The 14,673-nt window shown below is 41.6% G+C and overlaps 1 protein-coding gene across 1 annotated transcript in view; it reads left to right on the forward strand.

The window, feature by feature from the left end:
* PPA1 (inorganic pyrophosphatase 1) overlaps positions 1 to 14,673 on the forward strand; it is a 135,405-nt gene that overhangs the window by 11,679 nt on the left and 109,053 nt on the right. The gene's annotated exons all lie outside the window — the stretch shown is intronic.

The following is a 14,673-nucleotide window of genomic DNA, read 5'->3' on the forward strand; positions in this document are numbered from 1 at the left end:
GACTGGCCATAGAGGGATTACTTTGACGCAGTTGGCCAGCTTAAGCATGTATTGCAATGTGTGTGAACTAAATATCCCTATTTATTGCATAGTCTGCTTGAAAGGGTATATACCAGTGTGCAGAGGGTCCTTCAGAATTTCTCATGTCCAGTGCAGCACTATGAGCCTTGCATTGTACTTGATGACATCAGAGAGCCTGCAGCCCCAGAGGCAAAGGGAAGAAGAGTCTACAGGAACCAGTCTTAAAATCCAGAGGGTGTCTACAATAGTGGAGGTCCAGGTACATAAAAGTGCTGTTTGTGGTCCCTTAGGCTTAAGAATGTAACCCTTGCAGTGTGGGGGCAGCTCCATTGCAAGGGAGCCTTCTTGTTTTCTCCAGAGTTCAGCTTTAATGACCATGCAGCCCACTGTTGGTAAGTGCCTAGTGTGTGCATTTTTACACTGATATTCCATTTGATTTATTCTTTTAAGGCTGCTATCTCACTAATCAGTTTTTCTTCTGTTTTTTGTATTAAAAAAGCAGAAGAAAAATGCATGCCCATTAACCACTTGAGGTCCCCCCTATAGCAGTTTTACTGCTACAGGGTGGGCCTCCTGTGCAAAGTCACATATAAATACATGATTTTACACTTCTGACATAGGGAGGCGCACACTCTGCTGTTGGAATGCTTCTGCTGTGAACACTCACAGCAGAAGCCGATCTGCGAGGGCTGATAAACAGATGTCCACCGGCACCCGCCAATCATCGGGTAGGACACAGAATAGAGCTCTGCCTATGTAAACAAGGCAGAGCTCTGTTCTGATGGGGGAGGGGGGGGGGAGTGAAGGATATTGTATCCCTGCAAAGCTGGGAACACAATCCTTCACTTCCCCTAGTAAAAGCCCCACCTAGTGTACACTAAGCACATAGCTAGCACACAGTTAACTCTTTGATGATCATTGTATTAATGTCACTGGTTCAGTGTAAAAATGTCCACCGCAATACCGCTGTCCTGCTATAAGTTGCTGATTGCCGCCAATACTCGTATTGAAAAAAAAAATAAAATGTTAATTGCTGTATACAGGTGAAACTCGAAAAATTAGAATATCATGCAAAAGTTCATTTATTTCAGTAATGCAACTTAAAGGTGAAACTAATATATGAGATAGACTCATTACATGCAAAGCAAGATAGTTCACGCCGTGATTTGTCATAATTGTGATGATTATGGCTTACAGCTCATGAAAACCCCAAATCCACAATCTCAGAAAATTAGAATATTGTATAAAAGGTGCAATATTCTAGGCTCAAAGTGTCCCACTCTAATCAGCTAATTAAGCCATAACACCTGAGCCTTTAAATGGTCTCTCAGTCTGGTTCAGTAGGAATCACAATCATGGGAAAGACTGCTGACCTGACAGTTGTGCAGAAAATCATTGACACCCTCCATAAGGAGGGAAAGCCTCAAAAGGTAATTGCAAAAGAAGTTGGATGTTCCCAAAGTGCTGTATCAATGCACATTAATAGAAAGTTGTGTAGAAGAAAAAGGTGCACAAGCAGCAGGGATGACCGCAGCCTGGAGAGGATTGTCAGGAAAAGGCCATTCAAAAGTGTCGGGGACTTTCACAAGGAGTGGACTGAGGCTGGAGTCAGTGCATCAAGAGCCACCACACACAGACGGATCCTGGACATGGGCTTCAAATGTCATATTCCTCTTGTCCAGCCGCTCCTGAACAACAAACAACGTCAGAAGCGTCTTACCTGGGCTAAAGAAAAACAGACCTGGTCTGTTGCTCAGTGGTCCAAAGTCCTCTTTTCTGATGAGAGCAACTTTTGCATCTCATTTGGAAACCAAGGACCCAGAGTATGGAGGAAGAATGGAGAGGCACACACTGCAAGATGGTTGAAGTCCAGTGTGAAGTTTCCACAGTCTGTGTTGATTTGGGGAGCCATGTCATCTGCTGGTGTTGGTCCACTGTACTTCATTAAGTCCAGGGTCAACGCAGCCGTCTACCAGGAGATTTTGGAGCACTTCTTCCGCAGACGAGCTTTATGGGGATGCTGACTTCATTTTCCAGCAGGACTTGGCACCTTCCCACACTGCCAAAAGCACCAAAACCTGGTTCAATGACATTGGGATTACTGTGCTTGATTGGCCAGCAAACTCGCCTGACCTGAACCCCATAGAGAATCTTTGGGGCATTGCCAAGAGAAAGATGAGAGACATGAGACTGAACAATGCAGAAGAGCTGAAGGCCACTATTGAAGCATCCTGGTCTTCCATAACACCTCAGCAGTGCCAGAGGCTGATAACTTCCATGCCACGCCGCATTGAGGCAGTAATTGCTGCAAAAGGGGCCCAAACCAAGTACGGAGTACATATGCATGCTTATACTTTTCAGAAGTCCGATATTGTTCTATGTACAATCCTTGTTTTATTGATTGCATGTAATATTCTAATTTTCTGAGATTGTGGATTTGGGGTTTTCATGAGCTGTAAGCCATGATCATCACAATTATGACAAATCACAGCTTGAACTATCTTGCTTTGCATGTAATGAGTCTATATCATATATTAGTTTCACCTTTTAAGTTGCATTACTGAAATAAATGAACTTTTGCACGATATTCTAATTTTTCGAGTTTCACCTGTATGTCCCATATTTTGTAGACTCTATAACTTCTGTGCAGACTAATTAATATACGCTTATTGGGATTTTTTTTTTTTACCAAAAATATTTAGCAGGATACATTTTTAGCCTAAATTCATGAAGAACTTTGGATTAAAAAAAAAAATTATTGGGTATGTTTTTTTATTAGCAGAAAATTAAAAAAAATTGGTTTTTTTTTTTTTTCCAAAATTGTCGGTCTTTTTTTTTTTTTTAAGTTATAGCGCAAAAAGTAAAAAACACAGAGGGGATCAAATACTACCAAAAAGCTCAATTTGTCAGAAAATATTACATAAATTCCATTTATGTGCAACGTTGCATGACTGCGCAATTTAACACAGCAACGTATTGCAAACAAGGGCCTGGTTAGGAAGGGGGGGGGGGGGAATCTTCCGAAGGCAAGGAGAAGTATAGCCAAAACTTTTTTGGCTATACTTCTTCTATGGATCTCAGGAGTGCAGTTTGTAATATATTTTATATTGTGACTAGAGCAAGGTTCAGTAAGATCCGTTGTTTTAATCACTTGATAGGCTTTCCATCTATAAATAACCTTTAGCATCTTGATCTTTCACAGAAGATGTTGTGCTGTGTAATCCCAAAGCCGGCAAATCTTTTCTTCAATGTAGTTGAACAACACCAGATGGCAGAGCCATCGCCGAGACATTGTTCACTGCCGCCTTGCATTTTTCATCAATTCTGTATTTTATAGTCATACTGTCAGTGTAAAGCTGCCGGTACTGGAACTAATATGCTTTGACAGGGAAACCTCATCACTTGGGAGCTTTGCAAGAAAGATGACAAACTGTATGATCTGTTTTGTACAAATGACCATATGCTGTGAATGAATGGAAGACATTAGCATTATTTCTCTGAATGCTCGTTTAACGTTTTGTTCGAGGAAACATTTCTTCAGATGTTTGAAAATGAGATTTATATTTGTATCTCAGACAGCAAAGGGATAAAATGGCACTTTGTCTGATCGTTTATCTCAATTCCCAGAAGTGAGTAGATGAAAATGTCCTAGCAGGAGTTTGGTCTTATTATTATTATTACTACCAATTTGAGTGCCTGTTATCTGCGGATCTGCCAATTTAAATCTCTGAGCTAATCTATCACAATGACACTGTTGGTGTTCATTCACTTCTGGAGTGCCCTTTCCCTTCTTTATGGAGGGCGTCCAGCTAAAGCACAGTGGCCTCATACCCTTTGTCATGTTAGCCTCATTCTTGGTGTTGGGAAGATAGTGTATAGTGTGACTTTTTGTTATTGTTCTCTTATTGTTTTAGTTACTAGAAAGTTATTTTATACAAAACGTTCATATTTTAAAGTGTAGCTTCAGGCAAAACTTTCTTCGTTTTTTGGTTGAGAGGGGAAGGCTAATAAACTCCTTATGAGATTTTTAAATCCAAAAAATAAAGTCGCCGCTAAAATGTGGTGCGAAGCAGATAACCATAAAGGTCGACATACACAAACCTTCAATATAACCTATAAACAGTGATAGTAGTGCTTAAATACACACAATGCCTATTACAAAATATTTTCAAAAGTCCAAATGTGCAAATAACCATAAACATCCACCACCACGATGAAGTATTGCATCGGAGCCGGCGTGAGCCTCTTCTCACCTGACAGACAAAATGCAAACTCACCGAAAGGATATGTTACCAGGAGATGAGCAGCAAAAAAAACATTCACACTTCATTTTATACAGATATCAATCCCGGTAACAGCAGGTCAGGTCACCTTCTTCTCTTTTATCCTCCAACGGGGCAGCGCTCTGCACTTGCACTCATAAAACGCCATCAGGCAACATGAGTGAAATAGCCATCATAGTGTAGTATTTATTGTAAAATGCCTCACAAGTTACAGAGCACCAAGAACATCAACATAGTAGAAGCATTCCACTGAATATGGGCCAGATATGAAAAAAATGCTGCTGCAAACTTACATCAATTGCCACCACTCCGGAGTCCTGTGTAGTGGCATGACTTGGCTCCAGTTAACGTGTTTAACACCAATGCACATCCTCAGGGGCCTCTAGTGACTGTTGGTCATAGGCTACACAATAGTGACCACTAAGATAGTCACTAGGGGCCCCTCATGACACGCATTGGTATGGAACCCATTGGGCGGAGCTACGTCGTGCCACCACACCGGTCTCCGGAGTGGTGGCAATTGATGTAAGTTTGCAGTGGCACTTTTTTACTGCCACCTTGCATTTTTCATCAATTATGATCTTAGAGGTGGTGGGGTACAGATGCAGCATTGGATTGATCCCGCCTAGGTGAGTATATAAGTTTGTTTTTTTAGCCCTGGTTCACACTGATGCAGTGCGGAATTCGCAGCGTTTTCAGTGCAAATTCCGCACCACGTCAGAATCGCACCCCGTTCATGCGAACCGCTGCGGGTTAACAACATCCCGAAAGCAGTCTGCAAAACACGGTGCGATGTGCAGAATTGGATCGCATAGGTGTGAATACGCATGCGATCCGATTCTAGTGCGAACCAAAAAAAAGGTCCTGCACGTTTTTGGTGCGTTGAGATTAGAGCTATACAAAATGTATGGCTCCAATTGCACCACACACAAATCGCATGTGATTTGCACAGGAATGCGGTGCAGTTCCTGTGCAAATCACATGCGATATACTGCACCGCACATATGTGAACCCAGGCTCAAAATCCCAAACTTCCTTTTTGAGGCCCCTTTCACATGATTCCATTCTGATGAGCAGGTGATCAGCTCAAAGATCCTCTGCTGATTAGACCAGAGTGAGTGGATGATTCATCTGTGTCTGCACAGTTTCTGTTTGGTTTGTTTGTTTTTTTTTGTTTAGTTTTTTTTTAAGCTAAATCCGGTGGGACACAGAGGTAGGCGGTTATAAATGGACACAAGTCATTTATACCCTCCTGTTGATAGGCATACATGGACCTTCCAATTGGGTCCATCTGATAAAGACAGACTTACCTGTCCAAAATGACCTCTTAAGCTAATAAGTAGGTCTTAGCAGACTTTTATATGAAATTCCTAGAAGTACTGCTGTCAATACAGGAGCCATTCCTCCAGAGGTCTCGGGATAACTCATAGAAATTTAATAAAAGTGGAAGACCATCCCAGTTCGACCAGGATAGGTAGGAATAAGGGAAGGAACATTTTTAAGAATAGAAAACCAGTTTGCAAACAGCATATAAAAAATGTAGAACAATATTAAAATAAACCCGTAACAGCATAAAAATAACACTGTAGACTCTTGATTTACTAAGTTTTGGGGGCCACATGGAATGTGGATCCATATGCCCTGTGGCAGTTGTGTTATGATATGGGGTTTACAATCAAGTATTCAGAGTGGCGTTTTATTCTGATATAATGTCAGAAAAAGATGGGACTTACATGCTACCCCTATTTGATCATTTGCATTTTTTCCTATTACTTGTTTCCTTATGTGACCAGCTTTTGACCCTGCTGATGACTGGGTTTAGTTGGATGGGGATTTCCATTTGAAATGGAGAGTGGATCATCTATTATGTAAGTGGTAGGCGTGGATCATAAGGAAGTGAATTACTCACGAAATGCGTTGATCTTTTGATGCCCAACATGGGACTATTACATATGATCTTTTAACTCCTAATATGGGATAATCGCACAATCCAATCATTTGAACATTTGCATCTTTGTCAAGAGACTGTAAGGGTTTTATAAGGTGGTGTTTTTGTTTTTTGTTTTTTTTACTTTTGTAAAGCAATTTTATTGAAACAAAAACAACAAGGATAAAACATAAATATAACAAGAAAGAGGGGGGGGATGGGGGGAGAATAACAATGCATCGCCCCCCCAGCTAGTTAGTGCTAGCATTAACTCAGATCACATGGTACACTGAAAACAACTAGCATATCAGAAACAATATCTCTGAGCACAGGAGTCGCTAAAACAGTGGTATAAAGGTATGACGGATAATACAAATGCATCACAAAAACAATTCATCAAGAAGCACAAGTAATAGACAAGGTGCCAAAGTCACCGGGCAAATATGAACAGAACGCAGAATTCTGATAGTTCACCCCTACGATAGTCACCATCTTGTTCAACCACCTAAGTGTCTGAGGAAGCAAGCCATCTATCCCATACTTTATTATAGTTCAGTGGGAATCCCATATGTATATAAATAAGTTTCTTATACAGCAGGGTGGAATTGACCTCCACCAGCCACATCTGTAGGGTGGGAACGGTTGTCTGCATCCAGTGGCAAGGTTTTTATAGATTTTAATGTCATTTTTGACTTTTGACATTTTAAAGTTGCGTTGTTATTCCATATGTATACAGTGGTTACCTCTTTATGGCACATTTTAAAGTCCCATTTATACCCGGTTATTTGAAGTGAGGGATCGACTGATTTAACAATTAAAAAGGTGTCAATGCCTACACTTTAATTTATAATTTTTAACATATTGCATTTGAAATTGATCAGCCCATTTTTTGTCATCCCACAAAGAGTATTGCCACACATTATCTTTGGATCTATGGAGACAGGAGCAGTGAAGAATCGTGGCCTACTAGTAAGTAGGAAGCAATTGTTTATCCAGATTGGGCAAAAAAAAAAAGAAAACTGGTGCCATAGTTTCACTTTTGCCAATTCTGCTGATCCACTAAGCAGGTAGATTAAAATGTACAGTATAAGTAGTGGGCAAAAAAAGGAACAGACTTCAGCCTGTATTTAAATGCTAATTCTTGTTTGAAATTGCACACGACTACACTGCCAACAAACAAAAAAATATACATTTAAAATGTCAACTCCATCAGATTATCTAATGTTCTTTAAACAGCATATCTAATGTGTTTACAAGAAGTATTGAAGTCTAACTTGGACTAGACGATTGACAGCCAAATTGTTTGTTTTTATTTTTTTTTTTGTTTCAATTATGCTGTTACATGTATTATGTAATGGTGACTGTTAATATTTGTAATGCTGATTTAAAAATAAAGGGGCAGTGCACACTCGTGGTGCCTACATGTTCTGCATATGCAAATGCATATCTCCTGACTATCACAAAGGAGAGAGAGAGCGAGAGATACAAATTATTATTTTTATTTATTTTTTAGGCTTGTACTTGGATGTCCTAACAACATAATCCATAAAACTGAGGTTTTCATTGTTATGCTTGAAACATTTGACAGAGAGGAAAAAGTGATTATAGATTAGAAAATGAGACTGATTCACTGATGTATTGACACCCGAGCAAAGCGATTTTCTAGGTATGGAAATTCTCGTGGTCTATAGGGTTAAAAACACTTCATTCTGCCTCAGAAGTTTCTTTTGGAGGATCAGATGTTGGGCTGCAGGAATCTGAGCACTCTTATTTGAACACCATTGGCTAAATAATTAGCACTTACGCCTGGCAGTACTCGAGTGGTCAGTTCGAATCCCAACCACGGCACCACCTGCTTGGAGTTTGCATGTTCTCCCTGTGCCTGCGTGGGTTTCCTCTGGGTACTCCGGTTTCCTCCCACTCTCCAAAGACATGCTGGTAGGTTAATTGGCTCCTGTCTAAATTGGCCCTAGTATGTGTATGTATGAATGTAAGTTAGGGACTTTAGATTGTACGCCCCTTGAGGGTTAGGGACTGATGTGAATGTACAATATATATGTAAAGCTGTGCGTAAATTGATGGCGCTATATAAGTACCTGTAATAAATAAATAAATTCGACAGAATGCAGGCATTACAGGGAGCAACTAAGCATCTGCCTTTAAAAAAAAAAAAAAAAAAAAAAAAAGTTGCAGACGAAGTTCACCTGTTTTTGTTGGCCAGGAACATTTTGAGTGCAACATGGCAAATTCACTACCCACCCAAGGCATACAACATCAGCTGATAGCAGACATGCTATCTCTTCACCTGTCAGATTCTTAATCCTAGATCTGCAAACAATAGAGCAGCTTTTCTGAGCATATTATTGTTGTACACCTAACGATCTGTGTTCTTGTCTAAGTACTTACAGTAGGTGAACCTCTATCTGACAAAGGTGTTTTATCAAGGTGGTCATTATTAGAGGTGTCCTGTTCTTTCTTTTTCTTTTACATGAAACTATATCTTTAACATGCACTCTAGCTAATAGGACTGAAAAATACCTGTTGGCCTCAGCTTTCCTTTATTACGTACACTGCTTTTCATCTTCTGGTATGGACTGTCTTCTGAATATTTACCAAAACTGTTGGAACAGTTGCCTATTTTTACCAAGAAGCTTACAGAGATTGATAACTCAAAGTGCTATTTGCCTGACTGTCTCTGGCTTCAGCACTTTGGGTCACTGACTTTACCTTACCTGGAACAAGCTTCCAACAAGTGAAGTCAAAACTCCTGATATGTACATTTGTTTGTAAAGTATTGAAGCCAGATGATAAGCATGACCGTGAAGCCACTAGAGTTTTCAATGTAGAAGTAAGGAATGGTGGCCTATAGATTGGTCTCAGCACAGATTTGGTTTTATGCAACTTTAATGCTGCACCACAAAACTGATGTTACTAAACCCAGGACCCTGCATTCACTATATCTGGTCTCCCACAGTACACAGAACATGGAAGTGTAATTATTTTAGTAAATATAAACTGCTAAATACCTTTTTCTCATCAGCTGTATATAGCAGTCTTGTGACTGCTATCAGTGTCCAGCAGAGGACATGTTAAAGCTTGTAGGAGGAGTTTTCTTTCTGCTCTAGGAGGATGCAAACCCCCTGACCTCTGTCTGGACAGTGCTGATCACATGCAGTCTCCCAAGAAAAAAAAAACCAAAAAACCTCTATAGTAATACACACTAAACTGAGCATGTGCAGAATGGCTACTGTTCAAGTTTGTCTTGTCAGGAGATAAGCTGTGGACATTTGAAAAAGAGGAGGAGCAGAGAAGTTAGGATCAACACAGTTGATTTACACAATGCATAGGGTTAACCCCTTAGGTTTCACAGTGAGTATAACAAGCATGCTTTACTGCATCTACAGACTGGTTTACTGGTGTGGGTTTAGTAACAGTTTAACTTTCACACTGTAAATGATTTACCTTAATAAAATGCAATGTGTATTGGTAGGACTGCTGTTAAAAATCACAGGGCCGATCACTCACTGTGTTTATTCAGGAAAGGAAGGGGGGTGGTAAATTTGACGTCTTTACTGGCACCTCCCCCCCCCTCGCTTTCCATCCTGAAACATCCCTCTGTGTGCCTGCAGCAGCTAGTGGTAAAGGAGAGGAAGGAAGGCAGCAGTGCTGTTTTGTTTTGTTTTTGTTTTTTTTGGGGGTGGGGGGGTTTAGGCCCGGCCCAGGCAGCAGAGAGAAGAGAATCCTCTATCGGGAGAGTGATCAGTGTGGCTAGGGGGTAATTACAGGAACCAATCCCCTCTCCAACTCTGCTGCAGCTGAAAGCTGGCGGGTGGGAGCTGAGGAGAAGCTGGGTTTCAGCTGCTGCAGAGGGAGACAGAGCATCATACAGAGGATCAGTACCTCTAATTGCTCCCTTCCCCTACGCTGATCCCCCTCCCTGCCCACATCCAATTCCCCCTGTTGCCTGGGACCCCCTGCTGGCCAAGCCCCATACAGGAGGACTGGAGGTACCTGCTTATCGGCAGCCCTGTGCATTGATTCTGAATATTTCATCTCATACCGATGTGGGCTGTTTGTTGCTCTGGTAACCTTTTTGCTTATCATCCATTAGGAAATGTACTTTGCTCGCTATTTTTATTTTTTTTTTCCTTGCTGTATTCATTTGTGTAACTTATGCCCAAGAGATACAGCCTTTGTTTGCCTTCCTTTCAAATTTCTAAAGGGCATTGCTAATAGAAGGATGTCGATAGGCTCATTATCATCCAAACCGTTCGACCTCTGAAGAAAGCCGTTAGTTATCATGCATCCTGCATTACTGGTGTAGGTGCCAAATACAAAATACTTGCTTAATATTTAGTGACCTTTTCCCAAACTTAACATTTGTTATGTCTTGGTGTTAACTGTTGTCTTTTCACTATTCCCATGTAATTGGCTTTTTTCAGAGTGCGTGTTCCATCAGTCTACATAGCAACTGCTACCCCTTTCAGCTGTACTTCACCTTTTATTCCTCCTTGATTTTAAGTATTTAAACCAAAGAATATGATTTTAATATATTGCAGCTTATCAGTCCTTAAGTAATGTCATTAGTTTTAATTTCAAGGGCAAGGTACATTTTCTGCGAGAATAATACATGTTGATCCTGTTAGAAATCTTCTGAGAAATTCAAATATCTACAACACTCTTTTTAGAATTCTGTCATGCCTGTGCATGCTTAGACTTCACCTACGCAACATCTCCAAAATACGCCTGTTCCTAACCCCAGAAACCACTAAGCAACTAATTCACTCCCTTATTATATCACGACTTGACTACTGTAACTCCCTCCTCATCGGCTTACCTCACCGCAGGCTATCCCTGCTTCAGTCTATCTTGAATGCGGCGGCCAGACTCATCCACCTTACTAACCTCTCCATATCTGCTACCCCTCTCTGCCAATCCCTCCACTGGCTTCCGATCGCCCAACGGATAAAATTCAGAATGCTATCGTTGATGTATAAAGCTGTTCATAATACTGCCCCAAACTACATCACCGATCTGGTATCCAAATAACACCCAAAACGTACTCTCCACTTCTCACAAGACCTCCTACTCTCTAGTTGCCTGGTCTCCTCCTCCCATGCCTGCCTCCAGGGCTTCCCCCATCCTCTGGAACTCCATACCCCAATCCATCAGACTATCACCTACTCTCCTCACCTTTAGGCGCACTCTGAAAACCTATCTCTTCAGGGAAGCCTACCCCGCCCTCAGCTAATTACTGAACTCCTCCACTCTCCCTACCACTCCATCCCCCACAGCTATTTCCTCCTGTACCACTATCCCCTCCCTCCTAGATTGTAAGCTCAAAGGAGCAGGGCCCTCGAACCCCTCGTGTATTGTTACTGTACTGACTCATGTACTGTCTCCCATCATAATGTACAGCGCTGAGCAAACTGTTGGCGCTATATAAATCTTGTATAATAATAAGTGTAAGTGCCAGCGACCGGCTCATGAGGATAGAACAGGAAGGCGCTTTTAAGTGCAGTATATCCAGAAGAATCTTTAACCTCCTTAGCGCCGGTGCCTCCCGGCCCTTTAAGAGTTTCAGGAGGCGGGCAAGGTTTTAGGGTCATGTGACCGCCGTGATTCGCCGTCACAGCGGTCACATGATCGGAAAGGCTCCCTATCTAAAGCGGAGATTGGGACCTTTCCGTGATTCACAGACATGTGCTGGGAACGTGCAGTGCACGCTCTCTCAGCACATATGTATCTTCTAATTGCACGCAAATATGCGGGCCGCTCGATGTCAAGGCCCAGATGCTGAGAGGCCGCATATTTGCGTGCGCTCAGCTTCAAGAGGTTAATAATGACAGTTAGAAACACTTACAAACAAGTTCAATAAAATCGTCAGAGTGCAGAGGCTCAATCCACCATGCAAGAACCCGCTGTGCCGGCCAGCAGCTGCAGAGAGAGCTTAGGATCAGATGTCCAAGATAGCCCCCGCAAGTTCCAAGATTGGCTGAAGCGCACGCTGTCCAGAAGACTGCAACTTGAAGTGATGTGGGCTAGGAACGGGCACCCTATACATATCTTCTACTAGTGACAGGTTCATGTATCTGTTGGAAACAGATTTTGGGGCAAGCACAGCATGCAGAGGTGCGCTGAGGCTGGGTGTGCATACAGATTCTCAGTGCAGCTGAGTTCTCTCCACACCATTGCAGCTGTCACACAGATGGCACAGAGACCAAGGAGTTTTATTGCTTGGTGGATGGAGTGTGATGGGGATTCATATGGGGTAGGACTAGCTGTCCATCAGGGGCACTCCCCTTGTAATTGACAGCAGGATGTGGGCAGATCCATTGAAAGTGTGCCATTGGCTACAGAATTGCCCGCTGTCAATCACAAGAATCTGATGGGGGACTAGTCACTGGTTGCTTAGAGCCTGTCAGTTGTGAAGCCCACCGTGTCCTTGACAGGTGGGAGGCAGTAGTGGTGGCAAACATTCCCATCCACTACACAGCAGCAGACAGACTACACTAAGTTAATCACTTGCCCTCCAGAAGGTTTTACCCCCTTCCTGACCAGGCCATTTTTTTGCTATATGGCACTGCACTACTTTAACTGACAATTGCACAGTCATGCAATGCTGTACCCAAATTACATTTTTATATAATTTTTTTTTCACACAAATAGTTTTTTTTTTTATTATATAAACAAAAAAAAGACACTTAAAAAAATAAATAAATAATAACACACCAGAAGTGTGTTTTTATTAGCAAAATAACCGGGGGGAAAAAAATTTAAATTTGGTCACAACATCCAGTGACTGCCAAGCAATATGTAAATTTTTTTTGGCTTATATATGCTTTAAGTACAGATCCCTCAACTCTGCAATACTTAGCCACAACTAGTTGCCAACACACCTGTCAGAGTCTGTTTTTCATCAGGACTCTGATCTTTTATTAATTGCTGCTGGAGCCCATCGAGACTGACATTTTCTGTCTTTGATTAGAAATCCCCAGATCATGCTGGTACCGGCAGGTGCTACTAGATTGAGCATAATCTGCGCACAGTGGTGGCTCCTGGACTCTAGAGAGAAAACGCTTATTTGTAGTGGCCGCATATATTGAACATGTTTGGATTTTCTGTGAATGTTAAGTTCTCTAAAGCTAAAACTTTTTTTTTTGGATAGAGTGGTGAGGGGATAGAACTCTTTAACTCTTGTCAGCTTTATATTAAAGTATTTCCAAGTGAAATGGGATCTTCACCTCTTTATGCAGCTGAGAACAGAGGATATGTGACCATGTATAAAACAAAAATTATGAATACAGATTTTCCTGTTTTTGTTTTGTTTTTTCTATTATATGTATACACAAATGTCTTAATTGTAACTGCACCTGTTTAGTAAATTGCAAAAGTTAAAGTCACTAATGTACATTTGGGCCAAAATGACAAAGTATGACATGCATATACCTGTGAATACTATAAAATAGATCCATCGTCATTCATGACATCAGAAGGTTAAATGATACTCAAAGTTAAATTGCAGTGGAACACATGGGGAAAATGTGTAGGCTGTTGACCAGTTCTCTCTACTTATTTAATACCCACCTTAAAGCAGAACTTTGGGCAATCCCTTTTTTTTTTTTTTTCTCCCACCATGCAGTGGAGCTGTGCCCACACTGCATGGGATAACTGCTTTTTGTCTAGGAGTGAACACAGATCCTATATTCACTTGATTCTTTGATGCTCTGGAAAACTGAGCTCCCCCTACATCCAGCAGTGGACTGTTCATGCTGTCCTCAGAGCCGGTCTATAGGTGAGATGATGTCAGGAACAGTCCACCACACAAGACCACTATACTGCAGGGGGGGCAGGGTTGTAGGGATAGTCAAGAGCATCAGGGACCAATCTTGTGTTGGAGGATCAGCGTATTAGGTGAGTATATCTTGGTTCTTCAGTCCTGTAGACAAAGAACAAGCAGTCAACCCAAGCAGTGCAGACACAGCCCCAGTGCATGGGAAAAGAAAAATTTACCGAAGGAGTTATTTAACATTACCTTTTTGAATCTGATACAGCAGATGAGACTGATTCTTCGATCCTCTGGAAAACGGCACTCTCCCACATGCAGCAGTGGACTGTTCCTGCTGTCCTCATGTCCAGAACTGATCTATGGGCATGATGATGTCAGGAACAGTCCACCACACAAGACCACTAGACTGCGGGTAGGGTTCAGGAGCAGCAGTGAACGATCGGGGCAGTTAACTCATGCAGTGCAGACAGCCCCACTGCATGGGAAAATAAACATATCTCAGAGGAGCTCTTTAGCATTCGCTTTTGGCAGCAGATGAGAATAATGATCAATATTAATGATGATAATTTCTGACATAATTTTAAAGCTTTTCTTTTAGATCTAATGGGAAGGATGGGAACATGGACTGGGTCCAGGGCGGACTATTCATTAGT

This window comes from Staurois parvus, unplaced genomic scaffold (assembly GCF_062004578.1).
Source record: "Staurois parvus isolate SC_StPar_1 unplaced genomic scaffold, SC_StPar_1.0 ptg000393l, whole genome shotgun sequence".
In the NCBI taxonomy this organism is placed as follows: Eukaryota; Metazoa; Chordata; class Amphibia; order Anura; family Ranidae; genus Staurois; species Staurois parvus.